Here is a 22,191-nt window from a genome sequence, read left to right as displayed (position 1 = left end):
AAATGCATATCATGCTCCACTCTAAGAAATACCCTATTCCTAATAAAACGCTTAACCTCTCTTTCTCGTTTTCTCTATATGTACCTAACCGTTGTCTCTCTTTGTCGCATCACAACCCATTCGGCCTCCTCACAAAGATTCAGCTCGAGCTTTTTCCCTTCATTTTCCCTTGCCTCTGTCTCCAAATGCTTGCTCAAATGTGGTTTAGTTAGTTCTTGGTTTTAATGCATGAGGATGTGTATAGTGTATCAAGATAACCGGAATTAAGGATGGGTGGAGTTTCAAGAAAACTGCCTTGACTTGAGTCGCCTTGGATGGACAGAAAGACAGAAAGAGGCAGCTCTTCATTCATATTGATGTGGAATTACAATGAGTGTTATGAGATTGTTCAGTCGATCAAACTGCAGCGTTGAACCTGTGTAAGGTACAACACAAAACAAATACGCAGCCCCCTCCCCCACGCCGCCTTCTGTCGAGGCACGAGAGTGTAACGACTCGGCATGATTAATGATCATATCCCGATTGCCAAATGTCAGCGTCAACCCCGATCAACCAGAATGAGCGTCGCAGCAGTTTGACTCCCTCGCAGTTATTAATCTCCTCTCAGCAACTAATCTTGCGGCTCCCCTAGCTCCATAATGACACTCCGTGTTAATTGTGACTGTTTATAAAATGCAGCCCTGCACTGGAGCCAAGCTGCGCCAATCTCGACGCCGTCGTTGATGGTGTCTCTGCCCCACTAGCTTCGAAAATCAACTATTGATGTTCCTTATTACATTAGGTGAGGCGCTTGATGGCCGTGCACAGCTGCAGGCCGTTTGTAGGCATGTCCTAGTGATCAAATTTACATAAATAGAGACTTTGTGGCTGAGCCCACACTCTGTGTCTACAAGTGAACTATTGAATAATTGGGCCATTCTCTGACACTTTCATGAGGTAAATCTAAATGTATTCAATGAAAACGCATCTAAACATTCATACTCAAATGACCACACACATGGAAAAGGGACCTACAGGAATTTTTATGCAAGATATGAACTTGTTCTTCACTTGGGAGAATAATGAAGAACTTTATCCTTTAGCATTTGTTTCTGTTGTCTCTGTCATAAAGGTACTGCAGTGCGCCTCGCATGAAATTAAGCTAACTTCCACATTTTCACACGGCCTTCATCATTTAGTCTCATTTTTCAAAGTCAGATGTAAAGTAACCATCATCTTCTGTCTTTGCAAACTGTCATATACGTCTTCCCTGCAATAATTTGTAGCCACTTTAAAGTTGAAGCGCAAAATCAAGTCAGTGGTTCCGTGGGTGGACCGGAGCCGGATCAAAGTATGTTAGTGTTCATGAAGACAATATAGCCATACTATTGGAGCATCAATGACCTAGAAATATATACAGTGGTACCTCTACGATCCTCGTGGTGCTCCTGAACCAACTCGTCAATGTCCTTCTCAGCCTTTCCCAGTGAAACAATTTCCTCAACTTCACGTTACACTTTCACTTCAATCCTCTCAAAATCCTGTGGAGCAACAGCATGACGCCACATGCACACAGGCCTTTTTCATATTTCTTGATGATTTCTTGTTATGTTTTGATGAACAAAACAACTCTCGGGGCCCAATTTCTTGGGGCCCATGGTGAAAAAGATTAATAAATCCACAAAGAAGTTGTACAGTATGCGCTAGCATATGACAATGGATTGGTAATGAAGATACAGGAAGTTCATCACGGGATAAGATTGACATCCCTCAGAGCCAATGTGATACCAGGGAGATGCTATACGTTAGCCAATGGTAGAGCAGCTCTATTGCACCACAGAAACCAAGATACAGAAAGTGCATCATGGCCAGGAAGCTGCTCCAGCAAGAGCCAATGGGAGAGCAGCTCTATTGTGCCACTTTTAAACCAAGATACAGTACAGGATGCTTACGTTCAGTGGAATCCAGCGGCATTTTTTTGCTTTTGTATCCTGAATTTCTTTTGTAACTCGAGAGAACATTTTTCCGGGGAGGCTTTTTGTAACCTGAATTTTCCGTTAGTTGAGACATTCGTAAGCAGAGGTATGACTTTATAGCCATCATATTATTGGCTGGGGTGACAAATGGCCTTATTCAGTGTAACAGTGAGATACTTGCATGAACTTATTCTGTTGGTAATGACAACAGGTGGATACAGGAGGATTTATTGTACATTTAACCATCAAATAGAAGACAATTATTCTGACCCTCACTATAAATAGCTGGTATAGATAAAGAAAATATAGTTGTAGTTAATAAATAATAATTTATCATACAAATTAAATTAAATTGGATAATTCCCTGGGGCTTCCCGGAATATCTCATAGCACACTAATGTGCCATGGCACTCAAAAATTTCTGTCAGCATAACTTCCATTTACTATGAGCCAAAAACTGACATCAAATCACACACTTAAACTCTTCACCATACAGACCTGAAGGTACTCTGAAGAGGTTTGATGGCAGAAAACTGTTTAACATGAAACTACACAGGCATCAAAGGCAGAAATGCTTGTATATGTAAATTATGGCATTCTGTCTGATGATCTGTGAGTTTATGGCAGGACACAGCACACGAGATAAAATGTCAACCGGGAGGTTTAGCAAGTCACATTGTCATCATTCTGAGTCTTGAGCACCATTGCGTGTCCTCACACTGTGCTTGGAGGCTGCACACATGATAATAGATATTCTGCCTTTTTACTTTGGGATTTGAATGACGTTCCAAAATACATTTGCAATTGTTATGTTTTTTGAGATCCTGATGTTGGTGCGGGGTGCTGTGGGGACATTGAGGGACTCCGATGCATTACGCTGCACTTTTATCCTGAGATTGACAGCGCTGTTGCAGTTCTATGGTTTTCTGTTTCTTCTCAAAACTCTCCCAATCAATCCATCATTCTATCTCTGTACTTAAATTTCAACATTTGAAGAGAGAATGAAAGCAAAATGCTTTATATTTCTGACTAGCTGTTCTCTCTGCTCATTATTGATCATTATAGTAAATGAAAAAAAAAAACAAATCAATTTGGAGGCAAGTCATTTACGCCTCCGTCGAGTGAGAACACACTGAAAGGCAGTAACAACAAATCGGTGTGTGTGTGTGTGTGTTGTGTGTGTGCTGCAATCAATCGCCCAATACAAATGAAATGTGCTTTTAGAGACTGATTATTGTTTTTGTCAAGGCATGAAGGCTTAGAACTGTAACTGAAACAAGAAAACCAATAATTTTAGTCCTTAACGTTGTATTTATTCTATTCTGATGACCTTTACATTTGCACATGCCTTTATTGTATTATGTATATTTTAAAGCTTCATCCATACAGTACGAACTATTACTATGAATGTGTGGACGACTTTAAAAGGCGCACCACATTAGACATTGCAAGTCATCTTATTGTATTAAGTGTGAAATGATCCCAAACTTTGGAAATTCTCAGTTTTTAAAACACTTTCCTTCTGGCTCGTCGTTATGTGAGTCGGCATTAACAGTCGGAAAAACAATCATAGCAAAATACTGGGATGTACCGACTAATCTGCGGTATAAATTAGTGATGGATCTTTTTAAATGTTTCATAATTTTAAATGGAAAACTCACCCTTTTGGATTCGCTCACTAAAAAGGATTGAGAGAGCTACAGATACCAAACATTCCAGGAATCTTGATGAACTGTAACATTTTGGTCCAAAATTCATCCTGATCGTTGTGCAGGACTGATCTGCAGCGACAGACCGTTTCGACGTTTGGTTGTGTTTCTTGTTGTCAAAGAAGCATCACCTAGTTGTTAAATCCAGGGTTTGTAAGTTTTCCTTCCTCTCCTGTGGATACTTACGTTATGCTCGATCAAAACGTAAAAATATTACAATTGTTTGTGGGGGAATAGTTAAGGCAAACACTTTATTTTTGTGGTTGAGATCAAACTCACTTTACTGACCAAGTTATGCAAGTTTTTCCTCCCACTGTATATGCTGTAGTACTACCAATGATACTCAAAGTAACTGTAATTTTTGGATGGAGCGTTAAAGGCAGGAAGTACATGTGACCACATTTATATGCTGTGACCCCATACTGTGAGTCCTGAATCATTTATATGTATGACTTGAACTGTATTGAGCTGAGCTGTCAGACAGATTGATCGGGGCTCTTTAAACTGTGCTTCAAACAAGATTTTTTTTCTGGACTTTTCCTGGTTGGATGGCTCGGCATCTATACTAGGTGATGTGGACACAAAGTAAGTTAAAAGGAAGACTGTAGTGTTTCATTTGATTTTGCTTTCTGTGGGGTTTCGCTTTAACATGTTACTTAAAAGCTGGTCTTAAAATTGGGAATTTACTGGGAGTTAGCCAGTAGTTTTTGACACTAATTGAAAAAAAATATTGAAAGATTTTTCATCAGTATTCAATTACAAGACAGCACAGTCGCTCAGCTAGAAACCCTTGTCCTCACAGTTCTGACGACCTGGGTTCAATCCCAGCCCTCCCTGTGTGGAGTCTCCTTCTCCCCATGCCTACGTGGGCTTACTCCAGGCACTCATCCCTCATCCCAAAAGCATGCAACATTAATTGGACACTCTAAATTGCTCCTGGGTGTGATTGTGAGTGCGGTTGTTTGTCTCGTTGTGCCCTGCGATTGGCTGGCAACCAGTTCAGGGTGTACCCTGCCTCCTGCCCGTTGACAGCTGGGATAGATTGATGAAAAGATTAGCTACTATGCCCATGCCTGCTCAAAACGCAGTTAAAGATGCTAGCTTTTGATGATTAGCAAATGAGTTGTGATAAATATCTGCTTTGTGGACAATATTAACATAGCATTTGTTAAACGTTTTGCCTTTCAAATGTCTGATGTCTCCTGTTAGGACCTTTCATAGTGACCCTGGAAAGCACTTGGCCAATAAAACTGATTCTGAGTCTATTCCTAACTCCCTCTTGGGAATACTCTTGCTTATTTTGGATCACATTGAGAATAATGCATGTCTTGCGTAGCGATGCTGCCGCTGAAGACAATGCAGCCACTGTTGGCCATAAAGGACAAAGGTCATATTTTCCAGACAGTCTGCAAAGAAACATGACCTCTGTTTTCCCTCTTAAAGTATGTGTGTCTTCAGTTGTGGACCTTTAAGGTCTCACACGGTGTGAGACATCAATGCATCGGAAGACGTGAATGACAAGCAAAGGGCTGAACCATGTCTGTGCTCCCTAACCTGTCACACTGAGTTTTGGGGCTTTGGCCTGTCTTCCAGTGGATGTGACACACCACCAGGGATTTTGCCTTTTGGGCTTGTCACACAAAATATTATTCCACGGTGACAACCTGTCAGCTAGAACTTGCATTACATTACAAAGTATCACTTTTGGGTACTGTGGGGGCAACTTTTCTGTTATTACTGACAAAAACATACTTTCTTGACATGGGATTGCCTGTTGAACTTTTAGATTTTAGAACACGTTTATGTGATTATATTGTGATTGTATTAAAGAAATGCAAGAGTTATAGGTACTTGGATTAATGTTGCTAAATTTGGTAGATTAGGGTTGTTTATACGGGGATCGGATTGGAAAAAGTACGGACAAGTTTATTCACTAAAATGCAAGATAGGGTTATTATTTGTTAAAATGTAATTTGGTCGAATACTAAGTTGTGGTTGGCTAATTTTCAGGCAAAGGTAATTGCTAGCTAAAATGGAGACTAGTTGTTAATATTTCCATTGGTATCAATAAATCCAACTAAATGAACGCTTGGGTTATTGTGTTTGTTGTTATTGTGTGTGTTTAATGTCTTTCATCTCTTTGGAGACATTTTCACATTTTAACCACTAGAAATGTCCATAATAATATAATACCTGGTGGCAACCAGCAGAGATGCTGTTGAGTCAGTCTTAGCTTGTTTGCAGTCTGAAGAAGAACAAAATGTCAGTTATGAGAATTTCAGCTATACCCACAAAGACCTCCACAATAGCACAACTCCTCTGGATGACATTTTTCTTCTCAATACAATACGGGAATCGAAACAGCAGTGCAGAGCATTCAAAGAGCATGAGTTGATCGAGGAAATGTAGTCAAATGCCCATTAGTCCCCCAGAGGGATGTACATAGATGCCTGGCATCTTTAATGGCGTGCATCCCAAGAATCATTGCCAAACCACAGCTTCCCCTGATATCTACCCAAAAGCTGATGAGGGAACATATTAAATGATCCATGCAAATGCTAGCCATGAAATCCAGAGTATGAGTATCCACCGGCTTGCCACACACTCACTGACCTCACAAACTTGCTACAGCACCCCAGACACCACGTAGGTATGTTCACTTATGCAAGCCATGTGCCTTCATTCAGGTGACTTGAAAGCTTTTCTATGTGTTCAGCACATCTTTGTCCCACAGGCTAGGATTTACAAATAGATTTCAAATTAGAGCCTGTGCTTTAATTTTCTAATGCACTGACCCGTTCTGCAGTGGTGTAATAGCGAGTCCCTGTGTGACAATTAAAATAAATCATGTCTGAACAGAATTCGCTATATGTATTCATGCCTCATCAGTAACTGAATTGACGGGAATGATTTATCCCAGGCAACCTAAATACCAATGCCCACGCGGCACAGTGCTAGCACCCTCTACTTTCACACTTTTCAGCCACTCTGTTATGCATAGTGAAATTGACACGTCCATGATGAATGGATTGATGAGGCTAGAAGTGCCTCACTTGTTTCTGAACACTGGACCTTGTTGAGAACTAAGAGGAACGCATCCAAGCACAACTTATTTGGAGTTTTCTCCTCACTTTTATTTGCTTCAGCAGGTTTACAGAAAATTTGCTTATCCTAGATCCAGCAGATTTTCTGGGGGAAAAAATATCGTTGATCATCAACGAGGAGGGGGAAAAAAGGTTTGTCATTATCTTTGTATTTTTTGTATTATAAATGACAACTCAAAAAGTGGCATTGCTGAAAAAAAGGTGCCACACTTTGAACTGTAAATGTCCTCGCAATGTTTTTTTTTTTTTTTTTTCCGTTAGCAATCAACATGACCTAACTCGCATTCTCAAATCACTCACCGTCTTTATGACTTGGGACATCCTCATCCCCGGCTTCACCCTCATCAAGCTTTGCTTTCTCTTTTTTTTTTCTTTTATTATTAAGCCTGTCTCATTTCAAATTTCGAAACCATCAATGGGAATTATTCAAATCCCTGAGGTATGAAATAGCTGTAAGGATGCGGCGGAAGACACTCATTAACCTCAAATGGAGAGGAGCCCGCAGTAAATCTCGATGAATTCTCTCCGTCAGGGAAATCTGATTAGTTACGGTGTCTGTACTTAATCTAAGTTGAAGGTAGAAGTTAATTTAGTCCAGTGTATGGAAAGTAATTCAGTGTGTTGTTTTCCTCAACTGCTTTATGAGTATGTATTCCATGAGAGGATCTATGATGAGGTTTTTCAGCAGATAATTGATACCTCTATTTATTAACGCCTTCTAGGTTTGTTTGTTGATTTAGTAGCCAACTGTGTGCTGATCCAGATTGTGTTCTTACAATTCACGCATCTTGATGTCGTTGCCATGGTAATGAGTCACATTTATAAGTTGACAAGATGAAGCCCGGTGATCGTAAAAGATGGGATGGGGTAGTATCAGAATACAAAATTTTATTGCAGTTGTCTGACAGTGCAGTCGTTAAAAAGCATTTGTTTTGTAGTTTGATCCATGCATTATGTGTTGTCTGTTTCAGATGTTTCTGTTCCACACCGCTGACGTGATTTTGTAAAAAAGAAAAAAAAAAACTTGGTAGTCACATATTTATAGTACTATGCCATAGACACATGACAAGGCTAAAAATGAAGTAGCTTTTGAATTCAAATATACTGTACATGACGGTGATGTAGAGTAAATGTCTTTTGTCGAGCCGATCAATCATTTCATCAATCGGATTGGCAAAAATTTGACATTAAGCGGATCAGCATAAAATGCTAATTATCCGCCGACACAGATCAGGCCGATCAGATCAGTGGAAAATTGAGTTTGTAATACATGTTTTTTTTCGTTCTCTTAAAGAAGTCCATAACTTCTATCTTTGTTAGCAGAATCTTGCTCAATATACATTGGGATATATATTTAAAATACATTGGTTTTGTTCCTGTAGTTTCTGGCAAAGAATAGATAGCGGTGTCTTTACTGCAATACTAATGACAGCTGCTTCTGGTGTGCAGCAGCTACGTGCATAATGTGTATTAATGTGGCATATTTAGCATGTGATTTATTTGTCATGTTGCAGATAAGCCTTAAATTTCTCACAACTGTAAGTGAATCCCTGATTCGTCAAATTTACTTAAGAGGATACTTGTGGATTTACTGATACGAATCCACTGGCTTGTTCAAAGGCTTTTGCAGATTACATCACTCTAATGATCTTTTCATTCTATAATAGCCCTATGGAAAAGAAAGTGGCTGTTGGACCTTTCATTTGTTTAAATTTTCCCCATTGGAAAATATTTGAAATAGAACTCATCCATGCACTATCCTGTGCAGACAATATTTCACAATATCCGTTAACTAGCGTTTAACATTTTGCGTAATCTCAAGCATGTGTTTCACTCAGCAAAACAACGCAAATGGGAGAAGTTGTGCCATTGTGGAAGTGTGCAAGTATGGAGCTCAATTTCCCTGAGATGATATTGTTGTTCTTCAACAGTCCGTTATTTTGTCAAGCCAACTTTTTGTAGTATTTGGGACATAATATTATCTCTGTGATGCCTCCAGTAACTGTGAAATAGGAATTCAAATCATCCATGTATTCTTCAGTACATTCCTCTGAAATAATGTCAATTTGTTGAGCTTATCTACGTCACCAGCAAAGAGTTCTGCCTACCTCGCCGTTCTCGAGCCAGCAATGTCAATCTAACAACACTTTTTTTTTTTACATTGACGCTTTTATACTAAGTCCAGTATACTACAGTATACTAAGCTGCAAAGTAATTAGGACTGAATCAATATACCCTTTTCTGGTTAGAATCAATTTTGACTCAATTGTTTCAATAAATAATGACTCTATAAATAACTTCATCATATTTAATCAAAATGCTTCAGTTATTATACCCAACCCTTCTTTAGGTATGTGTTTTGTTTGGGTTTATCTATTTTCCTGTTTCATATGTTTGTGAAAGTCCTTAAAATAATCGAGATCAGTTGATAATGAACAAAAATTCAAGATTGACTAGTCAACTAAGTCACAAACATTTACAGAGACACTATGTCAGTGACCGTTACTGTACATTTAACACAGTAGCGAACATGTCATCGTGAATGGGGAAACCAAATGTCACGTAAATAAACACGGCTCTCAGGTTTTCAATGATTCTCCAGTGTATGACTGGAGTACTCATCAAGATTTAAAAGCCTAACGGCAGAAGGAATAGCACAGTGCAAATGACCATATTTGTTGGGTTTGTGGGATCATACAGCCAACTTTGTACCACAGAAACAATTGTAAAAAAAACAAAAACAAACATGCAAAAAAAAATTGAGGTTCTGAATTATCAACCTTTTGGACTGTGTTTTCTGAAAAAAAATGAGTCCATTCATTTAAACTGTTTCTTTGCTGTATGTCCGGAAACGCAAATTGCCACACAAACCCAAAGAAGACCTTCCCTGGAGGGTGGCACCACATCCAAGTCGAATCAACATATGATTCCACAATTTGCGGTGTAATATGTCCCATTAATGTGGATGCACTCGCGCAAGGTGCCCTCGCAGGAGGTGTTCGGGCTTATTTCCCAGAAAACATAGCTGAATGGTGCCACCATCATTCTCTTAAATGCAGATGTCAATTAAAGCGCTGGCAGAGAGTGCACATCTGCCAGAGTGTGATGTCTCCCCCAGCCCTGCACAAGCCACTGAAGCATAGATAGCAACCATTAGTTGGCGAGCTCCGTCTTTGAGATCATTTGTAGCACGCGAGCAATTAAAGCAACATTGTAATCTTCTGCCTTGTCTTTTCTTTAAACCGGGAATGCTGTATGATTTCCGAGGTCACATGACCCTTCCCGTGTTTACAATTGCGGGGAGGAGTTTCTTCCTCATCGCATCCCGACTTCTGGTGCCCGGCGTGTTATTTCGCTACGTAAGACACGGAGCGGCTCTTCCACTGTTGTCTTAAGAACATCTTGTTATCACGTCTTGTGCTCGACCACCTGCCGAGTTCACAGAGCAAGCAGCATCCCCCATGACCTGCGTTTGCCTCTGTGTGGCTCTGCTGGAGACCTTGGATATGTTAAACACCCCCATACGGCTGGCAACCCCAGTTCCCTTACACACGGCTCCCTCAGAAAATAGTTCATTCGGAGGACTCATTTGTACACATGCACGCCCACGTACAAACTTTCCAATGAATGCGGCCTACCTACTGTGCGTTTGTATTGACTTGTCGCGGGGTTGCAGCAGATCACAAGCTGTTTGTCGGAAACAACGCGCCTCTCTCCAAAAGCAATGCGCTCTAAGTGTTTGGATTACAGCGGTATACATTTGTATAACGCCTGCGATAATGGGATAAAGCGGCTTCCGTGTGCAAAATCTGTATGGAGAATGGATTATTCCAAAGCTCTGCCTATGGGATGTTGAACCCAGGAGTTATCACGAGCAGTCAGCATCTCAAGTGTATGCGTTGCCTCAGAAAAGTGCTTCTGATGCCGCGTTTCATGTCTGCATTTAATTCTCGGAGGATTAAAAAAAAAAAAATGACAAGGGTAGAGGTCGTCAGTGTATTTTTTTTTTGTATTTGGTCCGTAATTACAAAGGAACCACTCCAAAGGATGGGATAGTCCAGTTCTATTTCAAATTTGCATTTGCTTTACATTAAGACTGCGCACGTGCCTCGGCTTTATTTATTGTTATCTCACCCATGATAGAGGAACCCACTGAACTTGTTTGTGTTTCTCTTGATAGCCATTTTAGAGGAAAATTAGTATTTCCATGCATACAAAAGCAATTACAAGCAATTTCTACACATTATATTCAAACATGTCCTCAATTAGTGGGCCATTTCAGGGGACTGATAAGACGAGCAGCTCTCACGTCGAACATCTGAGGTGTGGACAGACAGCATGTCCCCCTCTTTTTTTTTCTTTAATGATTTGCATCTCTGTCCCAAGTGCCAACCTCATTTCAAGCACAGCTAATTTCACCCTCAATAAGGGTCGACCCGTGGGGAGAAAAAGTACTTCACCTGATAGCAGTGCTTTGATACTAACATGGCGGCTGTGGGGTCTTGTAAACAGGATATTTGTTGTCTTCAGCTTGTTGTTTTCCTGTTCTTGTGATTGTGGCAGTTTGTTATCGATTTAAGGAATAGAAGAACCACACTGGGGAATTACACACAGAAATATAGTAAGAAACATTATAAATGCATGATATTATCAGGGAACAGTCTTTCAATTATGAGAATCAAGACAATTAAGTATAGTTAAGTATATATAAGTAAGTTAAGTACACTATAGATGTATGATATAGAATCAAATTACAAAAAGGATTTTATATTATTGCATTAAAAAATTGTAATGTAGGGGGGAAAAAATCATACAATTGCAGGGAAAATACGTTTATTCAAAAAAAGCGATGATGAAAAAATGTAGAATTAATCCTAAATTTGTTTTATAAAACAAAGCATATCTATTTATAAAGTGCATTTAATAAACAAGGTCATTTTGCATGATTGCAAAAGCATTTAAAAATAAAGTAACTGCTTATAAATATTTTAAAACAGAAAAAATTATGGACTTAAAAATATTCCAACTTAGGACTGATGTTACTTCTGCAACTTATTCCACTGGTGTGCAGCATAAAAAAAACTTTTAATTCAAAGAAAAAGTCATAATATGAGAATGAACTTTTAGTGTTATGAGTTCAGTTGAAATACTATCAGAACAGAGTTCTGCTTAATTAGAAACATGTAATTACTTTGACATAAACGGATCTTAAGATAATATTTCACAAACCTGCCAGCACAACAAGAAAGTGGTTAACACATCCACATCACAAAGTTCTGCGGTTGGAGGTTCTCCCACATACTTGCGTAGGTTCCTCCCACATGGCATGTGTGGATATGCGGAATACAAAATGGATGGATTCATCAGACCAAAATACCACACTCAAACCAAAAGGGAACCAATATTATTTTTACAATTTTTGTAATCAGTCAGTGTAATTCTTAGGAAATGTAAATATTTTTGTATCTACACTTGAATTTTGTTTTTCTCTTCTTTTTTTTCACAAAATCGAGACATGACTCATGTCATATCTTATTGTGTCCCCAATATGCCTTTGTATCTTACAAAGTTTCCAGATCACCTTAATATGATTTACCAGAACATGAATGATGTCAATTCTCTCATTTCTTTATTGACTCTAATGGTTTTATGCAAGTATTTGCCCTTCCCCAATGAGTCCTGTTATAAATCTCCGATGACATCTTTGAATCTCTCATTTCATTAGTCCAAACAAGCTTATCTGCTTAAAGTCTCTGGCTTAGATCCCATTCTCACTGAGAAATGACTCACCTCCATATTGCCTGCTTATTCACGCACAGCAACAATTACGTCACCCCTGTGACTGGCTCGTAGAGATTACGGACTTATTTGTGCAAATCCTCTTTTTACATGACAGCAAATGCTCTGCCAGAGGTCTGCGGATGAGACTCTGAGGAGACAGTCAAAGAACAATGATTCAGGGATTTTAGGGGAGGAGTCAGAGTGGGATTGATAATGAGGGTCCTGACTTCATATTGCTGTACTTAGGTCAGCAGTCAGGAAATCAGAGAAAAAACAAAGGCCGAGATTAGGACTCGGCATCATTTAAACAGGATTTACACTGCGGATCTTCTGATTTGGATCTGAGAATATCTGATTCCATGCATGTCTTTCTACTTATGCTATCCTGATTTACATCCAAACTATAAGAACCCGAGAAGTGACACTTTGTGTTCATAGAAAATAAACTCTAGTGCGATAGCTTCAATAAGATTGCTTGTTTTGGTGAGTTATTACAGTATTTGAAGGTAGATGCCAAAAATTCTTGTCTGGCAGCAACAAATACTTTCAGGTAAACATGGTGCAAGAAGTGAGTCTATTCCGGGTTTCCAATATTCCCTTTCACACACCAGCCATCCCATTTGTAATACTGTATCCAAAACTGACATATTCTTCAGTTGATTCCATAGCAACCTCCATTTTGTGTCTGTGTTGCTCACTACAAGCAGCTACCAAGGAGACCCATTTTTAATAAATAGACTGTGTAGGGAAACTGAGGAGACCTCTACATGATATTCTACAGCACTACAAACATGTTGTAATGTAGTTGGTATTTATACACATGACGATGAAATCGAGGTCCACAGAATACATTTGGGATTAAAAAACAAGATTAACATTGATCTCATCCAGTCCAGACTGTCAGGGCTACTGCATTGCATCAGGCCCATGATTCTGCCATTCATTTATTTGGGGCGCCATATATACTTGGGAGGAAAGGTGCGGGATTGCGAACTCAATCACGGCGCTCGGGGGTGTCAGTGCACAGGGCGCTCCCCGTGAATCACACACTGAAAGGCTATCACCCAAACCTCCAAGGTCCACTGCCAACTCATCAGTCATCGCCGAGCACATCGAACCGCCAACTGATCAGGCATGCACACTCTCGGGCCACCAGGGACATTGGCAAACGGAGGCTCCCCCAACCCCTCACGCCCCCGCCACCCTATACATTCACACCAATATCCACGCTCGCCGCTGCAAGAGCGGCGTAACGTATTCCAAGGTCTGAGTGCGACTTTGCCTTTCAAAATTCTGTCACTCTTCCCTGATTGTGTATTAAAGTGAAGGCCACACTGGCTTGTTTTATCACATTGGCGGTGTGCTCAAGATGGATTTTCATACTTTTTATTTATAGCTGTGATGTTAAGAGTCAGTAGCATACTTCCGTGTTTGACAAATAGCAAAGCCCTCGTTACATACTGAAAATGCCATGCAGTGGAGGGATATTATCGCTGAATTTCCTTTATCTCCAAAAAATAGTGAGGATATTTTGTATTTTGTAACTTTTTCAAATTTCAGATGGCTAGTGAGGTAGGTTGGTAGATACATAAGTAGATGGGTATGTACAGTAGCGTTTGACATTTTTCAGGACTGACAGGTGTCCTGTGAATCCCTGAGGATACTCACAATCATGGGATTGGGCAGGAGAGGGAACTATGAAAACAAAGTCACCGGGAGTTCAAACTATGATGTTGATAGATTGATGATAGGAATGAAAATTAAATGTTTGTAAATGGGAATATATTTATTCCAGTGACTAACGCAGACAAGTACTCTTTATTTTATACCGAGGAGTAAAAATGGAGCAGGCTTTAGTGGGTAAAAAAAAATTGGCATTTGGGATCAGCCTCTGTGGGAGAATGGAGCAGGAGTCAACAGCCACTCCTGTATTAGCCTCTAATATACGGTACCATTGGTAGGTAAATACAGTATGTTGGTAGATGGACTTGTAAGTTAAATTCAACCAAGGCAAAATATAATTACAACAACCAGCAACATCGTATATTACATAAATTGTTTCCTTTGCTTTTGTTAAAACACGGTATACCTTACAAAGAATGAAGGTAACTTCTACTTCCTGAACCAATACTGGAAGATAGTTTGGCAAAGGAGTGTCCTGATAGCTTATGTCTCCACATTCCATTCTACTTTTGGAAAATAATTTTACAAGGACTTGACTCATATGTTTTCATCAACATTTGTCCAACATGATGTAAGCAGTGTGGCACAAAAGACAGAAATGCATAAATGTGAGCCAAAGGACGTGCGCGACATGGGGGATAATCCAAATTTGCATGATTACGCGGACAGATGAGTGATTTACCTGCGCTTGTGCGTGACAGCCATTTGACGTGAAAAATGCATGAGATGCCGATGTGATCCTGTAGTCAACACTCCCACCAGTACTTGATATATGACCACCAGGGCATTCAAGATAGTGTTCCACTCCTATTTTCCCCTGCAAAGACCCAGATGCATCATAGGAAATGATATTCGCTGCATTCAGTGCTTTCAAAATACAGCTTTACAAAACCCAAAAATAAGACTGCCCTTCAATCAAACTCAACTGTTAAACTGTTAACTATCCCCGCCTCATAGTTCATTCATTCATTCAAGCGATGTTGTATTCTTTAGGACATCGTTGGTTTGGACACATCCAGAGGAAAAATAGTGGGTATATTGCGAGAAATGTGATAAGGATTGAGCTGGACCAAGAGAAGGTCGCTAGATGTAGTGAGGGAAGAGATGAGGGCAGTTGGTGTCATAGTAACAAACACGACAAGAGCCAGAATTGATTTAGTCTTTCCATTCTTTTTTTTTTTTTCCACATAAACAGGGGGTCTCAGCTATTGCAATAGTTTCCTCCTTCAAAAACACGAAACTCAATGAATGGTAGTCTGTTTCTATATGTGCTCTTTAAAGGGCCACTGTCATGAAATGCATGATTTTTAGTACGTTATTATTGAAAAAACGGCAGCCGGTAAGGACCCATGCGTTTTTTCACCACAAAACATGATTTTGGCGTGTATATTTTTTTTATAACTCCCGCCATGAAAATACTCTCCAGGGATTTGTTTTCGAGAAGAAGCAGGAAGTGACTTACAGGGCAGTAGCGCACTCAAGCGGACTCGTTTGTTTCTAATAGTTTCACCTTCGGAAAGGTAGCTCTTTGTTCCTTCGTGTTAGTCAAAATGTTGGCTCGTTGCATTGCTGGATATTGCTCGAACACTCGGGAGGATGGATTTAACCTTCATAAGTTTCCAAGAGACCTGGTTCGTCGTGGAAAAATAGATTGCACGGGTGCAAAGGACAAGAGCTTCCCCAATGAGTCCTGTGTCGATGTGCCCGTCGGCACAGTGTCCGCCGATCACTACTTCGGTCGGGGTTGCTCATCTACACGGCGCGAATGTGGATCGGACGGGTTGGTGGTTTGGCCATGATCCGCATATCATCTAAATATGGATCGAAACAATAGGGTAATATTGCCTCGGTCACTTCACTCGATTGTGAGATGTTCTCTTCCTCGATTGTGATGTTCTCTTTTTAAAAAGAGCTTCCGTGTCAGAAGGGGTGTGCTCGTCTCCCATAGTCGGGGCCACAGTGCTTTTTCAATGGCGAATATCCACGGTGACGTCACAGGCAGTAGATGTAGCCATTATGGTCACCACTTCGACGTCGAATCACACTTCCGCAACTTTGAGCATGGATGACGCGCTCTCCGCTCATATTTATTTTTTCGTATAGACAAGTGAAGTGAATAATGTTCTGTATTTTTCATTTCAATATCTATTTTAGAGTCTTTATAGGGATGATACTTGGGCATTAAATGCTTAGTGACCATGCCTTATGCCCAATGTTAGCTGGAATACCGGTAGCCTGGGTCATCGGGAGCCATCGCAGGCTTGCTCTGTGAGGAACAATTTTAAATATGACAAGCAAAACAGTCCCATTGCTAATATTGTTCAAATTACGTACGCCAACACTACTGATTTTGCAAACCCTGGCAGATTAGATTTACTTGGCATAGAAATAGAGGCTGCGATCAAAAAACGTATCATCTACAGTACAAGTACTGAAAGCAGTGCAGTCAAGATAAACAATACAAAATGAAGAGAATACACTGCTGGAAATTTACTAATATAAATCCGTCGTACTACATGTGGTACTACTATGATGCTACTTGCTTTTAACAACGGAATAGCATAAATACTCCAGAGACCCGTCTTGAGCCAAGTAGGCAACATGGAGGGCAAAAGGGAATACTTTATGGAAAGTGGGACAGTATTCTATAAGCCTTTCTTAAGTTTTCCAATTAGAGTTTTAAAAGTATTATCTGTCTAGTTCACTTGCTCTATTACCCCAGTGCAAGATACACTGTGCTTCTTCTGCCACGCACGTTTGGCAAAATCACGCCCAGCCTATTAGAAAATAAATGCTATGACAGTTTCACACAAGCGGCGTTATCCTTCTCCTCAGTCTGATACACCTGTGGCCAAGCAATCTAACTAAAGCAAACACTATAATAATCCATTAACATAATGTTTGAATTAAAACAAGAGAGAGAGGGGGAAAAAACTTTGAATATAAGCAGGAGTCAGGGAGTTGTTGGTTTGGGAGAAGAAATATTTGATTAATCTTCTTAACACGTTTCATGTGTAGATTCTTTGAGTTAATTTCAAGGACCATGCCTAAAGGAGATTACCTCCCCATGCTCCTGCACATTTGCTCATGAGTGATTTTGTTTATTCATGTTTTATATTATAATACTCCTCTTGCCGTCTGCCCGCCACGGAACCAGCAGCAAAAATGCAATTTATTTCCCGCTCGTGCACACGATGGAGACAGCTGATAATGTCACCAGAAAATATGAAGACTGCTGGGACGGGACCAAGGAGCCTACTATTTATGTATGGAATATAAATAAAATGTTTTGTGCTTTTTTAAAGGAACCCAGTGACACACACACATGCAGGCACACGCCTCAGAAAAAGTTAGCCAGGTTAGCGCCGTCGAGTTCCTAAGCGGAACTTGCGGAGTTGCATTGTACATCCGTTTATTGTGGTTTTGATTTAAATATCTGCCCTGCTTATGTAGATCTACAATGACATGGGTGATTACCGAGGGCTCATACTAAAGGTCAAAGAGGCGATCAAGTTCGTAGACGCTGCGCATAGCGGCATTGACACTTAGCAACAGAGGCTTTTGTGAAGCTTGCGTTTGTGCAATGTCGTGACATATATGACACGGCCTGCTCATATATCATTGTCTCCCTCTTCAATTCTGCTAATATGGATTTGTCTGATGCACTGACAGTGATGGGCGGCTGACGTAAGTGTTTACATGCACTCCCGTGACGAGGACGAAGGTGATGACGACCCTCTTTGCCCGGCGGATAGCCCAATTTATGAGCGGGTGCCCATCCCCGCGGTCCCCACTGGTATAAGTTGGTTGGCGTGCCTTATTGATCCCTCTTCTCACAACCTAACAATTTAGACATTCCTGACGCTTTACTGGAGAGGATGGAGATTTAGCGAAGGGATGAGGTCAGACAGAATAAGGATGGATGGAGACTATAGAACACAGGCGGTGAACAAGACAGCATTGAAAGGAATGAAAAACAGAGATGGTGGTAGAGGAAGCAAAAGGATGGCGTGAGAGGGAGGAATTCCTCCCCTGGGAGGGTGCAGCTCAAGATCAGCTCAGAGAAGGTTGCGATTTTGTGAGATATCCAGTATTAGCCTCACTAGTAAACACTTCCCGCAGCTCGTGAATGTGTGAACACTAACCGGTTTTACTGTCCACAGTGTTTATCAAAAGCTGAGCATACAAGGAACAGCTTCAGAGTCCAATTCAAGGTAACTGATTGCAATACACGAGTTGAGTGTCACTCAAGGAAATAGAAGTATAATTATTGTCCTGTAGATGGCAGTAATGTGTATTTTAAATAGTTTTCGATTATCCAAGAAGATATTTCGGCAGCATCCTGGCTACTGAAATGTTAATGCTAACCAGATGCTTGGTCCAGTCATCCGTGGTGTGATAGTACCTACAGTGCACAATTAACTAGTTTGCGTAGTGGCATAGCAATATATTGTTACTCGGCGGAGTCAGTTAATGTGTTTTTTTTTTGTGTGTGTGTGTGGGGGGGGTGTATATTTAAGGCCTAGATGTTTTTCACACGAATATTTACTGTAAATCACTTTACAATTGTGTTAGCACTACTCTATGCTGGTGATAGACAATGCTGCGTTCCAATTTATAAAAATTTTATTTGACCTTAAAAATGAATATATAATTTGCACCATTATCAAGATGCATGAGTCAGCTTCAATGATGAAGATATAAATTCCGAATCTTTAACCTTTCATAAAATGGTTTGTCCATACTGTTAAGCCCCTTGTGGGAAAAGGCTCAGAGGTCTGTGATCTGTTGTGGGATCTCTGCTGGGCAAAATCATTGCTGTCGCACCTGAGCAAAATGTTTTTATGAATTGATCTGGTCTTAATGTGACTGGTACGGAGCTGCCAATCATTTCTCTTTCTCACTGCAGAATGATACCCAGATTTGAAAGTGCGTCTGCCAACTGGCAGTTGAGCTTGATTGTCACATGTGTACGTCCAGTTTAAGAGGGGCTATTTATTGGATAGCTGTGCTAAAGCACAGGAGATCCAAACATCTATCATTTTTTCACCTTTTGCTCTTAGCACTTTTAAATGCCCTTTCACAATCCCTCACGCACTGTGGGCTTGTACAAGATATACACACAAGAATGTGCAAACATGCTGACAGGCTGTCATGATACTCCAAGATGGTGTACAGTATGTTTGAAGGGATCCACTGGTCATGGTAGTTCCTGAAATCGCCTTGGAGACTTTGAATGTCCTTCTTCAGTATCTTTCACAAGTCTTTTTGAGGGATGCTTCCCTGAGGGGCTTACATTAGAGACACAGATGCTTGCAAAACCCATAGGGAGGGTGAAAAAGGCAACCAAGACCAGGACACATGTTCAACTAGCCACCCCTTAAGGAAGGACAAAATCGAGGCTTTGCGATGTTTATGTGAACCCCTTTCGGAGCCTAATTGGCTTGGCAATCATGGGATACATACTATGTACAGTGTAGCAGTGTATCCTCTCCCTGTTTATGGAATGCACTCACAATTTGTTCTGTGCTTGTGTACACTATTCATTGTTAATAATCCGACAGTTTCCTCCTCCGCCAGTGCGCTGTTGGAACACTCATTACCAGTGCACGAGGAACTGCTCCCTTTTGTAAACCTTCATCTTTTTAACTCAGCCACCCTGTGATAAGGATTTGTCAATGACAAAAACTCACAGTACACATCCCTTCAATTACTCTGCACATTTTTGAAACGCAGTTCCCATTGTAGCGAGATATTATTAATCGAAGGATTTACTCTTTATGACTAAGGCTGGTTTAAGCTACATTGTTGAAGTGACACAATTTTGATGTTTTTTTGTTCACAAGATGCCAACTACCGATATGCATGATGCTAGTACAAAGGCTAAAATAAAGGGAAATCAGATATCTGCAAACTAGGATTGACCCCTTCCAAATATGGTTAAAAAGTGCATAGAAAATATCTGGCAATATGACTGCAGCATGAAAAGACAGACTAGATATGGCATGTTGTTGTAATCCTGACATCATTAAAATACTGCAATCCGTAATACAAGCAGTAAACTAGACCGCAATAAATGGTGTAAATTTAATACATTAGTGGTGTACCGACCTTTAAATGAGGAAAATTATGGGAATTGGCGGTTGGTGTAAAGACAATGGTACATGCATTTCAACCAATGTGGTGAAGAATGAGTTCGGAGCAGCTAAACATATTAATATTAATAATTTATTACTGTTTTTCATGTTGCTGTTTTTTGACAGCAACCCTTTGTTGTTCTCATGCATTTTGGACATGCCATGTGGTCCGTAAATGTAAGCATAATGAAATGAGTTCTCGGTCACTGGAAAATACAGATATAGACAATAAATCTGATTTGAGCACCTCCTGTGAAATATCTGTTTAAATATCCAGTTAGGTTATTGTGACTACGATTTTTTTCCTTGTTACATATACAGTATATTCACATGATGTGCGGCAACAAAAGAAAGTGAACACTAATCAAGGAATGTTACAAATATTGGATTTTTGTTGTTGTTGTTGTTTTGTGTTTTTCTGTCCTGGACTGACCAGCAGCAAAAGGGGTTGTTTACAGTTTTTTTGCCCTTATTAGATGGCATATGGCCCTCTAATGTAGCACATTTTGCCATTCAAGAGTTTTGATTTACGTTTTTGTATCCCTCCGTATTCACATGCAAGCCGTTTAAAAGTCACGTAAACGCTTCCATCCAAAAGTTGTCAGGCAGTTTTCTGTCATCGAATACACTGATCCTAACTCACAGTGACGTCATTGTTTATGCCCTTGAAACTTTGACGGCTTCCATACAGAGTTGGCCTTCAACAGAGAGCTTGTTTTTACTATAGTAACTGTTTTTTTTATCAAGCTATTCCTTTAGTAAAAGTTTTAAAATGACCGTAACTATCATACTAAATAGACAACTGAGCTCCATCTTGATAAATCACATGTAACACAGGGCGCATGTCTGTAAAAGGCTGTTCTGAAGAAACGTAGAGTCCCACATAATTACCAGATCACAATAGCTCTCTTTACAAGTACATAAACAGTTGACCTGAGAGCTTCAATCACAATGATTTTAATTGGAGTGAAAAAAGTCTGCATGTACACCCGACTAATGTGAAAAAAAAAACAAAAAACACTGATCTAGTACATATAGCAGGATTGTAAAATGTACCCACTGGAGTGAATACTATTTGATAATTACACCGTTGTATTCTTTTACCTGGGTGGATGACTCTGAACGACATACCATTACTCATTCAGGTATGTGTGATCCAAAACTAAAATGTGTCACCAAATTGCCCCGCCATTTGTGTGTACCTGCCCAATTATGATTGATCTCTGCTGGAGAAAACAAAGTGGTGCATTTTATTAGCATGTTAAAAGCCACTCACTATCCTCACTAACACCTCCCCCACACATACCACCTTCCCCTCACTCCCCCACTGACATAATTATCTCCATTGTGAAATGCTATTTAGGTATTCCTAATTTATTTCTGTGAGGGGACGGCACAATAGACAAGCCTGGAGCCCTCTGCCAAGCCCCTCTTTTTTTTTTATTTTTTTTTTTAGATAATTGAAAATCTCATTTGCATGAAGAGAAAATCAAACACTCATTTCCATACATGAGATTATAAGACGATAACTGCCAGTGTTTGTTGTTCCATATTTGATCCAAGGTTTTGCACATAATTGCTAAACGCTGCAAATAGGGCCAGAGTGTCACCCCTGAGCAACTGGATGTTGGCGACATTGCGTTCTCTTTACGCGCTCCCATAAAGTGTGTATGTGCAACCAGGCGTATTTGTGTTTGGTGCAAAGCCGTCGGTTCCAAATTAGGAACCCGAAAAAATGCATAGCTTCCCAACAGGCCACCGGACAACTTCAGAGAGTGCAATTGCTGCTCAGCAGGACATTGCACCAAGAAGCAGATTCACA

The sequence above is a fragment of the Syngnathoides biaculeatus genome, chromosome 15, assembly GCF_019802595.1.
Source record: "Syngnathoides biaculeatus isolate LvHL_M chromosome 15, ASM1980259v1, whole genome shotgun sequence".
NCBI lineage: Eukaryota > Metazoa > Chordata > Actinopteri > Syngnathiformes > Syngnathidae > Syngnathoides > Syngnathoides biaculeatus.
This window is presented reverse-complemented; position numbering follows the sequence as displayed.